This window comes from Lissotriton vulgaris, chromosome 1_1 (genome assembly GCF_964263255.1).
Source record: "Lissotriton vulgaris chromosome 1_1, aLisVul1.2, whole genome shotgun sequence".
Taxonomy (NCBI): domain Eukaryota; kingdom Metazoa; phylum Chordata; class Amphibia; order Caudata; family Salamandridae; genus Lissotriton; species Lissotriton vulgaris.
In genome coordinates, this window is record NC_141685.1 from 54323963 (window position 1) to 54340443 (window position 16481).

Sequence of the window (16481 nt, forward strand, 5' to 3'; positions counted from 1 at the left end):
CTATGGGGCATATGACTGGCACAGTAGATATCCAATGTGTACACGGTGATACCAAGAGATATCCCACCACACGTGTACAGGTACAACACACCTCAGGGGAAAGAAGCCCCCTTACTGTCGGCCTGGTACCCAACCTGCCGGAACAGGTTATCCTGGGTAGCGATTATAATGGGCTGCCCCGTTTGTTACATGACGCTACAAACTCCTTGGAAAGATGGTGGTCTGAGGCTCCCTTTTCCCGAAACCCTCCTCCCGTGGAACCAACAAACAAAGTCCAGAAGACAAGAGGGCAAAAGAAGAAAGAAAAAAGGACTCACACCACAGCCTATCCTGTTCAGGTGGACCAACATCCATGGGAGACTGATCGAGAGTTCCGTGCGGCCCAACAAGAGGACCCAGTACTACAAGACGCCTGGGGGCGGGCCCTAGAAAACGAGTATCCCTTGCACGTATGTCCTTATTTCTTTAAACAGAACGGTCTGTTGTATAGGAAAGGCGGACCCCAAGAAGACCCTCAGTTACTCGTTCCCGGTCCCTTTCGCGACAAAGTACTGTTCCTGGCCCATAGCCATTTGTTAGGGGGTCATTTCGGGGACGACAAAACAGGACAAACTATACTGGACAAGTTCTACGGCCTGGGGTACACAAACAAGTGAGCCAATACTGCAAAGAGTGCCCTATATGTCAGAAGAACAGTCGATATCGACCCCAAAGGGCACCCCTTCAGCCGCTCCCTCTTATTGATGTTCCTTTCAGTAGGTTTGGGATGGACCTGATAGGCCCCATGTTACCCTCAAAGAGTGGATGTCGGTATGCTCTCGTTCTGGTGGATTATGCCACCCGGTTTCCTGAGGCCGTTCCGTTAAAACACCCAACCACGCAGAACATAGCGAGAGCCCTTGTAACCATCTTCACCCGGGTGGGCTTTCCCCGGGAGATATTGATGGACCAGGGCACCCCGTTTGTTTCTTCTCTTATGCGCCAGGTGTGTTCCCAACTGGGCATTAAACAAATTAGGACCTCTGCCTACCATCCCCAGACCGACGGCCTTGTGGAGCGGTATAACGCTACCCTGAAGACCACCCTCAAGAAGTTGTTGGGTCTGGAAATCCATCGCTGGGAGGAAATGCTTCCTTTGGCTCTGTTCGCTATTCGTTGTAAGGTCCAGAGCAGTACCGGATATTCTCCCTATGAACTCCTCTATGGAAGGGCCCCTAGAACACTCCTGGATATGGCCTGCGAGGCTTGGGAGGCCGAGCCTGATCGTACCCGACCTCTGCCTGAATATGTTGCCAACCTCAAAACTCACCTGGGTCAAATCAGGGAAATAGTGAGGCAAAATCTGTTGACCGCCCAGGCTACGCAAAAACGCCAATACGACCGAGGAGCCAACCCCAGAACCTTCGTTCCCGGAGACCTGGTACTGCTTCTCCTACCCTCTTCAGACCACAAACTTTTAAGACAGTGGCAAGGGACGTATCCAGTAACGAGACAGGTGACCCCTGTCACATATGAAATTGAATTGGACCACACACGCAACCAGAGACAAATATACCACGTCAATCTTCTAAAGAAGTGGGAGGGCCCCCACCCAGTATTAATCAGCGTGACAGACCCAGAGACCCCACTCTTTGAAGAATGTGTGGATCCACAACTACCCACGAACAAACGACAAGACCTTAGGACTGTCTTGTCACCCTTGCAGACGGTATTTTCCACTCTACCTGGGCACACCACGGTCATCGAACATGCAATACATACAGATCCCGGAAAGATCGTGAGACAACGCCCCTATCGGATCCCCGAAGCACGCCGGAAAGTCATTCAAGAGGAAACTAAACAAATGTTGCAAATGGGCATCATCGAGCCATCGATCAGTTGCTGGAACTCGCCCATCGTTCTTGTCCCCAAACCCGATGGCTCCACGAGATTTTGTATCGACTTAAGCGAAGTCAATAAAGTCTCGAGTTTTGACACTTATCCGTTGCCAAGAGTTGACGAGATGATAGAACGCATCGGACGAGCCCGCTACATTAGCACGCTGGATCTCTGCAAGGGATACTGGCAGATCCCCCTGAAGAGCGAAGATAAAAAGAAAACAGCGTTTTTCACACCCGACGGCCTGTTCCAATTTAGAGTCATGCCCTTCGGGCTCCATGGGGCCCCAGCGACTTTTCAAAGGGCCATGAACATAGTCCTGCAACCTCATGCCTAATACGCAGGAGCGTACCTTGACGATATAGTCATTTATAGCAATGACTGGCCAGAGCAACTGTCCCACCTGAAACGAGTGATCACCTCTCTGGGAGAATATGGGTTCACTATTAACCCCGCTAAAACCACTCTAGCTGCGCAGTCTGTAAAATACCTAGGTTACCTCCTTGGGGAGGGTGTCATCTGACCTCAAGACAACAAAATAAAGGCCATCCAGTCGATTCCATTCCCCCATACCAAAAAGGACCTCCGTGCCTTCCTTGGGCTCTTAGGATATTATCGGAGGTTCATCCCCAATTTTTCTCAAATTGCGGTACCCTTGACAGATCTCCTAAAGAAAAACACTCGAACAGAGACCATGTTGCAACATCCCTCTCCGCAGATGTGGAAGGCCTTTCAGGACCTCAAGCAATCACTAGTGTCAGAGCCAGTTCTGATCAGCCCCAATTATACGCAGCCCTTTATCCTGCAAACAGACGCCTCAGAACAGGGATTGGGAGCAGTCCTCTCCCAAAAAGACCAGGCAGGAATTGAGAGGCCTATCCTATATCTCAGTAGGAAACTCTTCCCTCGTGAAATGAATTACGCGGTAGTCGAGAAGAAAGCCCTAGCCATAAAATGGGCCGTAGAGAGCCTGCGTTATTATCTAGAGGGGCAGGAGTTTCTTCTGTACACGGATCACGCTCCCCTAGAATGGATGGCACGCAATAGGGGTCATAATGATAGGGTGCTTCGGTGGTTTCTCTCCCTGCAGCCCTACAGATTCCAAACCTTACATAGGAAGGGGGTTGAGCAGGGCAACGCAGACTATCTGTCTAGATATCCCCCACCGGCCTCCCCCACAAGAAAGACAGCTAGGGAAAGGGGATGTGGAAGGGGAACGCCACTCACCTCAACCGGGCGGCGCCCGAGTGGGGATACCATGACCACTAACCCTCCTGCGTCTCTGACGACCAGGAATCCTTCTCTCTTTTTCCCCCTAGAGGAACCTGACCAGGTGACTGGACAAAGACCCTACCCGGAGGCGGAGAATCCAGAGCACCAAGAACCCGGAAGTGCCGAACCGGAAGCAGCCTGCCGGGAACCCGGAAGTCCCGCCCCCTACCACGGGCCGAGAAGTAGAAAAGCCGGTGACGAAGAGAGGAGAGCGTTCCAGGTAGCCGACTCGTGGCAGGAGACAGCGCATAGTGAACCAGAGAAGGAGAGTAGACGGAGCGAGAGGATCGAAGACGAAGAGTTGGAGGACGTCTGGACCGAGGAGTGGTGGAGTCCTCTGGAGGTGGCTGGAGAGCGGCCGTAACTCGCTGGAGAGTTACGGCGGGGCACGTGAGTACCTTGTTACCGTCTCTATGTCCCCTTGTAAATAATTGTAAATGCTTGTATAGCAGTAGAACGCACTGATAGAACACCCTTGCACTGTATATAGATTTAGTGGAGTCACTGCACCTATAACTTGTAACATAGTCCTTACACCCCGGCCACTCACGAGAGCACGCCTCTTCTACCCCTTCCCACATCTCCTCCCTTCCGTCTAAACCTTCCCGTCCATCCCCCTTCTCACGGTCAACTCTGTCCCCTCACGACCCTGATGCTGGTATTGGTACTCCAGAAGTCCGAGCTGGAAAGGACTAAACCCCTGCCTCTCTGTTTCCCTCCGAGGTTACTCCGGCTTCACACCTTGCACTCTGTACTTAAAACCGTTTGTCACTCAGAGCAATAAAAACAGCTACCATAGCCAAGTATATACGGCCTCCACGCCTGTTATTCCGGTCTGCACCAACCCCCAGTCCACATTAGGTGTCTGTGTGTTCATGTTTGGTGTGTGTGTTTGTGGGTCTGTGCATCTCTTTGTATGTGTATTTCTTTGTGGGAGCACTCTTTTATGTCTTTACCAGTGTACTTAACCTCTTACTTAGAAGATATAAATCCTCTTTTAATTAGGTTATCCCTATGCCTGCCCTATACATTAAAACACAAATTAAAATACATTAGCACACACAATTTTCTATGTATTCACAATCAATTATTAGGATAATATTTTCAGTGTAAAAGCAGTACTTCTAAATCATTATTTTTTATCTCAACACAAATTGCCTATCTCCACTCCTACTTTCAAACACAACGCGTAAACTAGAGGCGTAGCTTCCATTAGTGCAGCAGGTGCAGTGGCACCAGGGCCCACTGAACTCTAATTATTGCTGTATTTCACAGTTTAAACAGGGACCAAAGAGGGAGTTTCTTTCTTGGACTCGAGCCCCTGACACACTGGCTCCTGCTGTCACCTAGCCCTGCTGGAGGAGAAATATTTATTTGTGAGAGGGATGCTGTATGGAAGAGTAAAGACTCGTTGGATATTGTTCTACTCGTGAAATACACCTGCTTTAGAGTTGGAAATGATTATCGCCCCTCAGTGGCGGGAAGTTCCATCGGGGAGCATGGCAGTGCTTACCAGGACTGAATGTGAACACAGCTAAGTACAGGAGGCTGACCAGTGCATTACAGGTGCCTGTATTCTAGGCCTTGTCATGACTTTTGGACAACTTAACTAGATATGGTGATCTCCTGTATGTGCTGCAAGTACACCATATTAAGGTGTTAAGAGCCCTGTTCCTTGGGGAAGTTTACTTGCGAACCATAGCGACTCGAATCGGGAGCAGCCATAAAGACAAGCCCCAGGGCAGTCCAGAGGTCAGCCACGGTGTACCCTCTCATGCCCTCAGTACAAGAAGCTTCTTTGGTTCCTATGGGAAATATGACATCCAGAAATACAGAGAATCTATTTACTTTAACGCTGAAAACTGCCAACATTTCTGTGTGAAAATGTGAGCGAAAAGAGGAATTAGAGTAGGATGTCACAAAATGTGGAATAGGCGAATATATATATATATATAGAGAGAGAGAGAGCGAGAGAGAGAGAAAGAAAGAGAGAGAGAAAGAAAGAGAGAGAGAGAAAGAGAAAGAGAGAGAGAAAGAGAGATATTTTCACTGAAAAAAAGCAAAGGTTACAGGGACGTTATAGCTCGTTAATAGCATCAGAAACTTTAGAAATTCACAGAAAAAAAGGGTACAGGAACCTTTACTTAGGCTCAGATTTTACACACACACAACCATATAAACTCAGCAGTTATAGTTACATGGCCTAACTATCACTTACGCCACCTACAAAGCACTGCTTATGAAAAAATTGCTCCTGCCCGTAGAGCGCAGGATTTTAAACTGCTCCCTACGGGTAGGAACAATGCTGGCTCCCGCTGGCATCACGGAGGCTTAGGGACCCCCTCTGGCCCCCAACAATAATGATGTGGGTGCCCTGGATGGGCTCAAGGGCACCCACCCTTTACTGGCAGGGCCATTTTTGTAAATTTTCTTTATGCGTGGTCAAGGCATATGCATGGTAAAGACTTGTGCGGTAAAGCTGTTACGTGGTCAAGGCATATGCATGGTAAAGTCTTGTGTGGTAAAGCTGTTACGTGGTCAAGGCATATGCATGGTAAAGACTTGCGTGGTAAAGGTGTTATGTGGTCAAGGCATATGCATGGTAAAGACTTGCGTGGTAAAGGTGGTATGTGGTAAAGACTTGCATGGTAAAGGCTTTGCGTGGTAAAGGCATACGTGGTAAAGGCATTTGTTGCAATGTATGACATTATAATTAGTCTAATCCTACACAATCTCTTGACTTGAAACTAAACCCTGGGCCTTGATAAACTGGACACAGACAGCCCTAAAAAAGAGCAAAAGAACATGTAGTGGGAATGTCATGTCACATTGTCCTCACATGCCATTTTCCCAGTGCATTGTACCATTTCCCCAGTTTTGCCCGGATAAATGGTGCTATGAACCTTATAGCACTACTCGCCACCACGTTTAGAGGGTGATCCATTTCTCTTCCTACCCGGAAAGGAGAGTGAAATGAATGAAATGGAATGAAAATTATATTTATATAGCGCATAATCTACCCTGAGGCCTCGCAGCGCTTTTGGCTAGAATCAGAGAAGCGACAGGACAGGGCGCTAACAGGTTGTTCCGAACAAATGAGTTTTTAAAAGCTTTCTAAATGCCAGCAGATTGTTGTTCTTTCTGAGGGTAAGAGCGAGGGAATTCCACATTCTCGCAGCATTGTGTGAGAATGAACAGCCACCCCAACGGGTCCTGTTTATCTTAGTGGCGGCGGCCAGGTGTAATGAACTGGAGCGTAGAGCTCTGTGGGGGAGGTAGGGGGTGAATAAAGGATGCATTATAGCTGGAACCATAGCTTTCTGGGTCAGACACATGGCATTAAACTGTATCCTAGCTGCAACGGGAAGCCAGTGCAGTTTCCTCAGAGCTGGTTTGGCAGACTGCCAACGTGGAATTTGAAAGAGCAGTCAGGCAGCACAGTTTTGGGTGACCTGAAGCTTGTTGATCGCAGCCACCAGAGCTCCCAGGTAAAGAGCATTACCGTAGTCCAGGCAAGAAAGTATCAGAGCCTGAACCATGATTTTTATCGCCTGGAACCGACGAAAAGGGAGAACCTTCCAGAACATTCTCATCAGACCATAACAGGTGGATGAGGTTTTGGTGGCCTGGAACGTAAAATCGAGAGAGCTATCCAGCAAAACTCCTAAGCTCTTTATCTGTGGTTTGGGAGGGGTCCTAGGCACGTAGGCGAGATGGGGGCAAGGATGGTAGGTGAAGGATTGCCTAATAACATGATTTCTGTTTTTTCCCCATTTAGTCTGAGGCAGGAGAGTTCCATCCATCTGGCCATTGCCTCTAAGCAGGGGCTCAGAGTGCTAGACGACCCCTCAGCGTGATTCAGTGAAACCACAAGCTGGGTGTCGTCTGCATAGGTGACAATTCGAATGCCAAATGGATGGACTATCTTCGCCAGGGGCCTCATATAAACATTGAAAAGTGTGGGGCTCAGGGCAGAACCCTGGGGGACCCCACAACTAAGTGGCTGCTTGGTGGATACAACCTCTCCCTCAAAGACCTGGAAAAAGCGCTTGTCCAGGAAGGAGGTCAGCCATTTCAGAGCCGCGCCCGACACTCCCATGCCATTGAGTCGATGTAATAAAATGGCATGGTTAACCATGTCGAACGTGACACTGAGATCTAACAATATAATGGCTGCCTTCCCTCCCTGGTCCAGCACAATTCTTGTTTCCTCGGTCACTGCCAGCAGGGCTGTCTCGGTCCAATGTTGGGGACGAAACCCCGTCTGGGGAGCACACAGCAGATCATTGGATTCTAAGTATTCCACTAGGATGTTATTAATGTTTTTCTCAACCAGTTTACTCATCCAGGGCAGCAAGGAGATAGGGCGAAAGTTGGATAAATTACTTTGGTCCAGATTGGGCTTCTTTAAAAGAGCCCTAACCATTGCACATTTCCATGATGTAGGAACTATGCCCGAGATGATTGAGGTGTTAAGAACATCAAGAATGACTCGAAAAATTAAGTCAATGACCGAGGTAAGAAATTGTGGAGGTGCTGGATCCCTAAGGGATCCTAAGGTGACTTTGGGAATTATTTTATCCAGGGAAACAGAGTCTAGGAGAGTGAATTTTTCCAGCATGCAGGCAGCGTCTAGTTCGATGTTATCAGAGGCAAAGGATGCGTAGATATGAATCTTCTGATAGAAGAAGGTTGCCAGATTGTTACAACGTACAAGTGCCCCGTCTGATGGTGCTAACTCTGGGGGAGGGGAAATCAGTGATTTGGCTTTCAAGAATATTTCCTTTGGAGCGTTGGCAGCTATATTAAATTTTGTTTCATAGAACCAGGCTTGAGCCACCTTGATTTTGGTTTTATAGAGCCTAATTGCGGTTCTGTAATCTGCCTTCCTGTGCTGTGAGCGATCTTGTCTCCAGATCCTTTCTAGCTTACGACATGATTGTTTCATGTCCCTTAGTCTAGGAGTATACCAAGGGGCTACTTTTTGCCGCTTTATGCAATGCATGGGTTCCTTCTGGAGGACTGAGTCAAGGGAGTTTTGGATCCAGTTATCAAAATGATTACTGGCCGTGTCAGGATTGGAAGCCTTCAGAGGTTTAAGGTCAACAAACGCAGATTCCCATTTGATGGAAGAGAGTTTGGACCACTTTCTACCACAGTGTTTTTTGGATTCTTGGACAGATGAAGGGCTCCCAGTTACCCAAGTAAAATGTATTAAATAGTGGTCAGTCCAGGGTAGTGGCAGAGGCGTTTCAGTGTTCAGAGCATCGAGATTGCTGTACACATGATCTAATAGATGGCCCTTGTTGTGTGTTGGGAGGAATCCCTTTTGAACCAGATCAATCGCTTGAAAGCTCAGCCGAAGGTTATTGGCTGCAGGATCAAGTGGGTTATCTAGATGCAGATTTAGATCACCCAGCACTGTAAAGTTAGCCGAGGTAAGCGCCTGATTGGCAGCTAGGTCAGCCATGTTCGAGGTAAACTGACCTAGCGTTCCGGGTGGTCGATAAACCAGGAGACCCGTAAAGGTGTTTGTCGGGGACAGTTCCAGCGAAAACGACATACTTTCACAAAGTGATGTTATGTTTGGAGTAATGCGACACATATAGTTCTCTGTAAATGATGGCTAGGCTACCTCCTCTGCCCATATTATGGTCAGATCTCTTTATAGTATAGCCTTGTGGGATTGCCCACACAGTGGCTGGGTCAGCTTTCAGTTGGAGCCAAGTCTCCGTTAGGAAGAGTACGTCGGGCTTATGTTCTTCTATTAGAAGGGCTAACTCAGTATGGTGTTTAGGCAGTGATCTACAATTGAGGAGGAACATCCTCCATATGCTATAAGTGGAGTGTCTCCCTATGGTGTCAGGTGGTAACTCCCAATTGCAATGAGTGCAATTGGTCATAGTGTCAGTGAGGCGCATGGAGTGCAGACATTTCAAATTGGCGACCGATCTTAGCTCATGTAGGCATGGGGAATCATAGGTGATTAGGTTCCCGGCCACATGACCAGGGTTCATGGGACCTGGGCACGGCTGGGCGCGGACTGGCGCAGACTGGCTTCCCTTAGGTGCCTCTCCGGGGCTTCTAAGGCGTTTCCGCTGCGCGTGTCCGTTGCGCGGTGGTGACAAGTGACCTAAAGTAGATTGGGTTCTTGGAAAGGCTGGAGCGTCACCCTGGCAAGATGGCCGCCCGCTAATAGCACCACCAGGAAATACTATGCACTGTATTCTCCCTCCACAACAATCAGCATCAATTTGCTGCGGTGGAACGGGGAGTCAGCGCGCAATTTGCAAGTGCCAGGAAACAATTTTTAAAAGGTACGTGGACCGTAAAAACAATTGCAGCAATAAGCACAATATTTGCCCCTAAGCGCTAGAGCAGCAATAACCTGAAACTCAGATTTCTAAATCCTGCGCATCGGCGCTCTGAAGCTTTAAGTAGTCAGGGTTCCTGGAATGGCTGGAGCGCCAACCTGCCAAGATGGCCGCCCGCTAATAGCACCACCAGGAAATACTATGCACTGTATTCTCCCTCCACAACAATCAGCATCAATTCGCTTCGGTGGAACGGGGAGTCAGCGCGCAATTAGCAAGTGCCAGGTAACAATTTTTAAAAGGTACGTGGACCGTAAAAACAATTGCAGCAATAAGCACAATATTTGCCCCTAAGCGCTAGAGCAGCAATAACCTGAAACTCAGATTTCTAAATCCTGTGCATCGGCGCTTTGAAGCTTTAAGTAGTCAGGGTTCCTGGAATGCCTGGAGCATCAACCTGCCAAGATGGCCGCCCGCTAATGGCACCACCAGGAAATACCATGCACTGTATTCTCCCTACACAACAATCACCATCAATTCGCTGCGGTGGAACGGGGAGTCAGCGCACAATTAGCAAGTGCCAGGAAACAATTTTTAAAAGGTGCGTGGACCATAAAAACAATTACAGCAATAAGCACAATATTTGCCCCTAAGCGCTATCGCAGCAATGACCTAAAACTCAGATTTCTAGATCCTGCGCGTTGGCGCCCTGAAGCTTTAAGTAGTCAGGGTTCCTGGAAAGGCTGGAGCGTCACCCTGCCAAGATGGCCGCCCGCTAATGGCACCACCAGGAAATACTATGCACTGTATTCTCCCTCCACAAAAAATCTGCATCAATTCGCTGCGGTGGAACGGGGAGTCAGCGCGCAATTAGCAAGTGCCAGAAAACAGTTTTTAAAAGGTGCGTGGACCGTAAAAACAATTGCAGCAATAAGCATAATATTTGCCCCTAAGCGCTAGCGCAGCAATGACCTGAAACTCAGATTTCTAGAGTTACTCCCGCATTTTGTTGAAGTGAAACTCTAACTGTTTCCAGTGTCAGAAATAGTCATATTGGAGTCTGTGAATTCTCACTTACTCACAAGTAAGCGGTCATTCACACACTGACAAGGCGAAGCATGCGTGCGCTACATTTACTAGTGTGTGATTCTACACATGCAAAACATGTACACCTGGCAGAGATCAATTCCATGGGGTGGCACAACATGTGCCCCCCGCATGCAACCCCAGGAGCAGAATCGGCCGGGGAACTGTTAGGGCCCCTTTACCTGCATGGCCTTTATCCTTTTGATGGTGGGGTCCCGCCATGAAAAGGGTGGTGGATATGCAGACGTAATATGCTCGGCGATGTCGGCATCGGCACTGCCAACATATTCAGGGTGTTTGCAGACCGCCTCCTACCACCACACTCATAATACGGCGGTCAGACCGCCAGGATGGTGGCAGTTGGCCCGCCACTGGGCGTACGGCGATCATGAGGGCCGTCGCACTCGTAGTGAGGCCCTTAATGAACTGCAAGGTAAAGGCAGGAGTTGGCATTTGAGCTGATCCAGTGTGAACATGAAAGCATCGTGGAAGAAGGTGTCTGGAGTTACCTTTGTCATATATACTTCCTAAAGAATTACCTTTGTCATGTATACTTCCTGAAGAGTTAACTTTGTTATACGCTTCCTAAAGAGTTACCTTTGTTATACACTTCCAGAAGAGTTACCTTGGTTAAATACTTCCTGAAGAGTTACCTTTGTTATACACTTTCTGAAGCGCTACCTTTGGAAGCTACTTTCTGAAACTGAATTAACGGCAGTGCTTCCTGATTCCTCTCTTTTTCCACAATCTGTTCTGTTTAAATGAAATCTTGTCCATGTATATCTACCTAAAACTGTACCTGTAGCATGAGTGCTCTGTGACTGCCCTTTCTTTAGTAAGTTACTCAGTGAATAATGGTAAATCACTGCCTTTTCAGAAGTAAATAAGATGTGACATGTTCAACCGCAGTTTTAATGAAATATATATGTATGGTAAAATGTTCCTTACTAAATTTCAAATATGGTAGAGAAGAGATGTCTTCTACAGCTGGTTAAATATTGTGTATTCACATTCTATTACATTTGCATTTAGTAATATTGCATTTCTTTACATCCAACAGAAAATAAGCCTTAAATACACGGATTGATTATGAATAATCAAGATAACCCATCAAACCTGCAGAAATTATCAAAAATAAAATGCTCCAAAAACTTCAGTGCAATCAGAGGCAGAGGAAAGATCCAGGAAGACGCAGTCAATGGCAATTCAGTGAGTGTACGAGTCTGAGATCTGCACCTCGATACCCCAAGACGAAGAAATGACCTCAACAAACTTAAGGTAGCAAAACTGAAAAACCACCTGCTGTATAAAAAATCGTCTAACACCAGCTTTGATCATGAGGCCGGTATGAGAGTTGGAGGAAGGTCTCGTGTATATTTGGAATCCATAGCTTGGAACAAACTCCCTCTTCAGCTTTGAGCTGTTAGCAACATGATAATGTTTAAAAAAAGTTGAAAACTTGGCTTTTTGTCCATGTTTGAAACAACCTGATTAACCTTCTTTTAAGACCTGTGCTTGGCCCCTGGACACTCTTTGGAGTAGCTGTACACATTACAAATCGCTTCATCATCATGATATGGCTAGAACAGTGCTTCGCTATCTAAACTGGCAACAGACCATCATTCAGTGCTCTAGGTGTATTGCAAACTCTTTCTAGTCAAACCAAAGGCACCAGGGAAAAGCACAACGAAGTGGAGCCAAACAACTGAAGGGAAAAGGAACGAGTGGTTCTGCTGCCTAAAGCACAGATTATTGTCCCAATTTGCACCTACCGGAATGAAGATTAAGCTTTACCCGAAGCATGCGAAGCCATTATACAATCTAAAAATGCAATCACCCACAAGGAAGCCTTACTTATATTATGAATGTGGCAGGTATTTAGGGAGTCTTGTATTTTGTTGTTAAATCGGAAATCAAGTGTCCAAAATATCACACACATACAGGGAATATGAAAATAACGCAAGCGGTTTATTAACTATGCTGACCCTTCAGGAAACACGGTCAGGAGACAAAACGTGCAATTGCATTGAATATGTCAAGAACTTTAGCCAATTAGAAACCCTAAAAGAGCATCAGCGAATACAAACAGGGAAAAAAACGTACCATTGCACTGAATGTGTAGAGAGCTTCAGTCAAATTGCAAACCTCCACAGACATCAGCAAATACACACAGGAGAAAAACCATACAATTGCAATGAATGTGTGCAGAGCTTCAGTCGGTTAGCACATCTCCAAACACATCAGCGAACACACACAGGGGAAAAACCATACCTTTGCTATGAATGTGTAGAGAGCTTCAGTCAAATTTCAAACCTCCACACGCATCAGAAAATACACACAGGGGAAAAACCATACCATTGCAGTGAATGTGTGAAGAGCTTCAGTCGGTTACAAGAACTCCAAACACATCAGCGAACACACACAGGGGAAAAACCATACCATTGCAAGGAATGTGTAAAGAGCTTCAATCAGATTTCACAGCTACACGTACATCAGAAAATACACACAGGGGAAAAACCATACCATTGCAGTGAATGTGTGAAGAGCTTCAGTCGGTTACAAGAACTCCAAACACATCAGAGAACACACACAGGGGAAAAACCATACCATTGCAGTGAATGTGTGAAGAGTTTCAGTACGTTAGCAGAACTCCAAACACATCAGCGAACACACACAGGGGAAAAACCATACCATTGCAGTGAATGTGTGAAGAGCTTCAGTCAAATTACATGTCTCCGCAGACATCAGAGAATACACACAGGGGAAAAACCATACCAGTGCAGTGAATGTGTAAAGAGCTTCAGTCAGTTAACAGACCTCCGGAGACACCAGCGAACACACACCGGGGAAAAACCTTACCATTGCAGTGAATGTGTGAAGAGCTTCAGTCAAAATACAGACCTCCTCAGACATCAGAGAATACACACAGGGGAAAACCATACCATTGCAATGAATGTGTGCAGAGCTTCAGTCGGTTAGCACATCTCCAAACACATCAGCGAACACACACAGGGGAAAAACCATACCAGTGCAGTGAATGTGTAAAGAGCTTCAGTCAGTTAACAGCCCTCCTGAGACATCAGCGAATACACACTGAGGAAAAACCATACAATTGCGGTGAATGTGGAAGTAGCTTTAGGGAACTATCAAACCTACACACACATCAGAGAACACACACAGGGGAAAAACCCTACCATTGCAATGGATGTGTAAAGAGCTTTAGTCGGTTAACAGACCTCCGGAGACATCAGCGAATACACACTGGGGAAAAACCTTACCATTGTAATGAATGTGGCAGTAGTTTTACTTACTCTTCAGCATTAAGAAATCATCTTCGAGCTCACAAAGGGGAAACAAATCTTTTAAATGCCATGAATGCTTGAAAAGCTGTAGTCCATTATCAATCCTAAACAGGCATCAGCGAACAAACGCAGAAGAAAAGCCTTCAAGTGCAATAAATGTGTGAGGAAATGTAGTCAATTATCAAGCCTATATAGACATCAGCTTACACACACTCTGTAAATACCGTACAACTGTAGTGGGTGTAAAAGTACCCTTAGGAAATCTTTCGCATTAAGGATTCATCAGTTAATGCACACAGAGAAAAATCCTTTCATGTGCAGTGAATGTGTGAATATCTTCAGTCAGTTATTAAACCTACGGATACATCAACTAACATACACAGAGTAAAAATGGGCATTGCAATTAATTTCAGAAGTGATTTCGTCAATTGCAAACACACCTGGGCTAAACCTTATAATCGCACTAAAAGTGTGACGAGCTTTTGTCAATTTCTGATCCTACATAGCCTCAGCGAACACACACCTTCATTTAACTCACTTAGAAATAATCCTAGAGATGCAGTGAATTCAGAAAGAACTTACGAACATTAACAATAATATTGACTCATCTGAGGATATAGACAGTAGCAGAACAGTGCCATTATTGTGAGATGAAGGAATTACAGGAAAAAATATATAATTATGTGGGATATTCAAATACCAGATGAATGAAGACTCGACTAGAAGAAAAGAAAAAAAACAAAGATTTGTAGAATAATAAAAGTGTCTGTTCCTAGTGATTGTTCACTTCGGTACACATAGAAAAAAACAACGTGATATAACACGAAATCCACTGGGAGACTAGCACAATGTGGAATAAAAGGAAAGAAACACTGGTGGTTTTTATTTGGTGATGAAGAATTACAAAGAAAAACATCCAAGAGTTCCTGTTCATGCTACCTGTAAAAGTGTAGTGAGGATACGGTTCTGCCTGCACACATTGCTATATTAGCATAAGTGAGTTAGTTGCTCAAACGCCATTTTGCTGCTTTTGCACACGACACTACAGGTTTCTGTTTTTATAAAGACAAACTGCTTGCTTTTCCTTCACATGAGAACGGTCTGGTATTCACATCTCGAGACTCACACTGCGACCTCAAGTCTGCACAAAGTGTTCAAGGTTAAAATAACAATGTATGCTGTTGATGCAGGTTGATTGATCCATGCTCTAGACACAACACGAACACAGCTGCTCATTTCTGAAACTCAGGTGCTTTTAATATTGCACTGCATGCATGAGACTAGCACTTGGAAAAAACCTTTCCATCGACAAAGAGCTGTGCTGATGATTTGATTCACTTCAGCTGACTTTGGAGGTATGGGATTCCCGGTTTTAACCTAGAGATCTTCTATTATTATAATACCTAGCTCCTAGCAAGGGGAGGGGGGTACACAAGGCGCTATAGACCTGGTTCCACTATCATTATAATATGATTTCTCCCTTTGTATTTTATGGAATTGTAACAATGCTGATTGTATTGATTTTATGCATCTTTTTACTGATGTTACCAATGATACTGCATCTTAGAGCACGTAGTTGAAATACACATTTTAAACTATACCTTGTCTCTGATTACTCACATTGTGGACATTTATGAGAATAAAAATGAAATAGTGTTCTTGATTCCCACTATTCCTGAGAGGTCCCAAAGTCACTTGTTCTGGGTTGTCTAATCGTTGGTAGCTTCGCTTTAGTACGGAGAACGAATGAGGCACTGATGCTAGTTGGATAGGGGTTCTGGGCACTGAGGTGGGTTTTAGGTACACCACAATACACTGAGGTCCTGGTTTCCTGCGCATAGTTCTGTGCATGAGCAGATTCCCCTCAACATGGCGCTCAACATCTTGAGTAGTGCTTTATATGTCCACAATACCCTTACCACTGTTTCCGGTTAACAGGCATGACGGATTAACCTACCTATATGAATGTGTTATAGGGTAATTCAAGCTTGAGATTTATAAAAAGGTTCACGTTTTGAATTACTACCCTTTTTGTGTTGCAAATTATAAATTGTTTTTCTTCTCTATGTCCTTATGGGTGATATTGACATAGCTCAGCCCTTTGAGCTTTTCTACTCTTGGGTTATATTTCCTGCAATAAATGCGGATGAGGATACGTTCCATACATACATTCACACTGCGATTCCTGTGAACTATACTCCATATAGGACACAAGAGATTCCAATTTTGGCATGGCAGCATCGTGTTTGGTTTAATGGCACCCTCCCCCACACCGTAACTCCGGTACGGTTAGGTCCCTTGTCAATTCCTGGGGCCACTTGGCCAGTCTTAGCCGGGTTCACACCATATCCACGTTATCCCAATGCCCGATTGATGACGTGTGTCAACTTTATACCTCTTTTGTTGGGGTACATAGGGCTTTAGTTCATTATGTTTCTTCCAGCGCAACAAGTTGGACCGGCCGGGATGTCCATTTCTTCCGTCATTGTTAATTTGGTTAATTCGGTAATGGGCAAGCACCCCCAAACTAAGTACGATATGCCTTATTGGAAGCAGTGTTTCCTAATACCACTCCTGTGGAAAAACACAGGATTCTCACAATTAGTTTGCAGGAACACTTATTGCTAGA

General features: G+C 45.8%; 1 pseudogene across 1 annotated transcript in view; it reads left to right on the plus strand.

Annotated features, from left to right (window-relative positions):
* LOC147737224 (uncharacterized) overlaps positions 1–15395 on the plus strand; it is a 170951-nt pseudogene extending 155556 nt beyond the window's left edge. Inside the window, exon 2 of the transcript XR_015295593.1 lies at positions 11611–15395. The product of XR_015295593.1 is annotated as an uncharacterized LOC147737224 (transcript). The remainder of the gene's footprint in view (positions 1–11610) is intronic.
* Positions 15396–16481: the final 1086 nt, after the last annotated feature.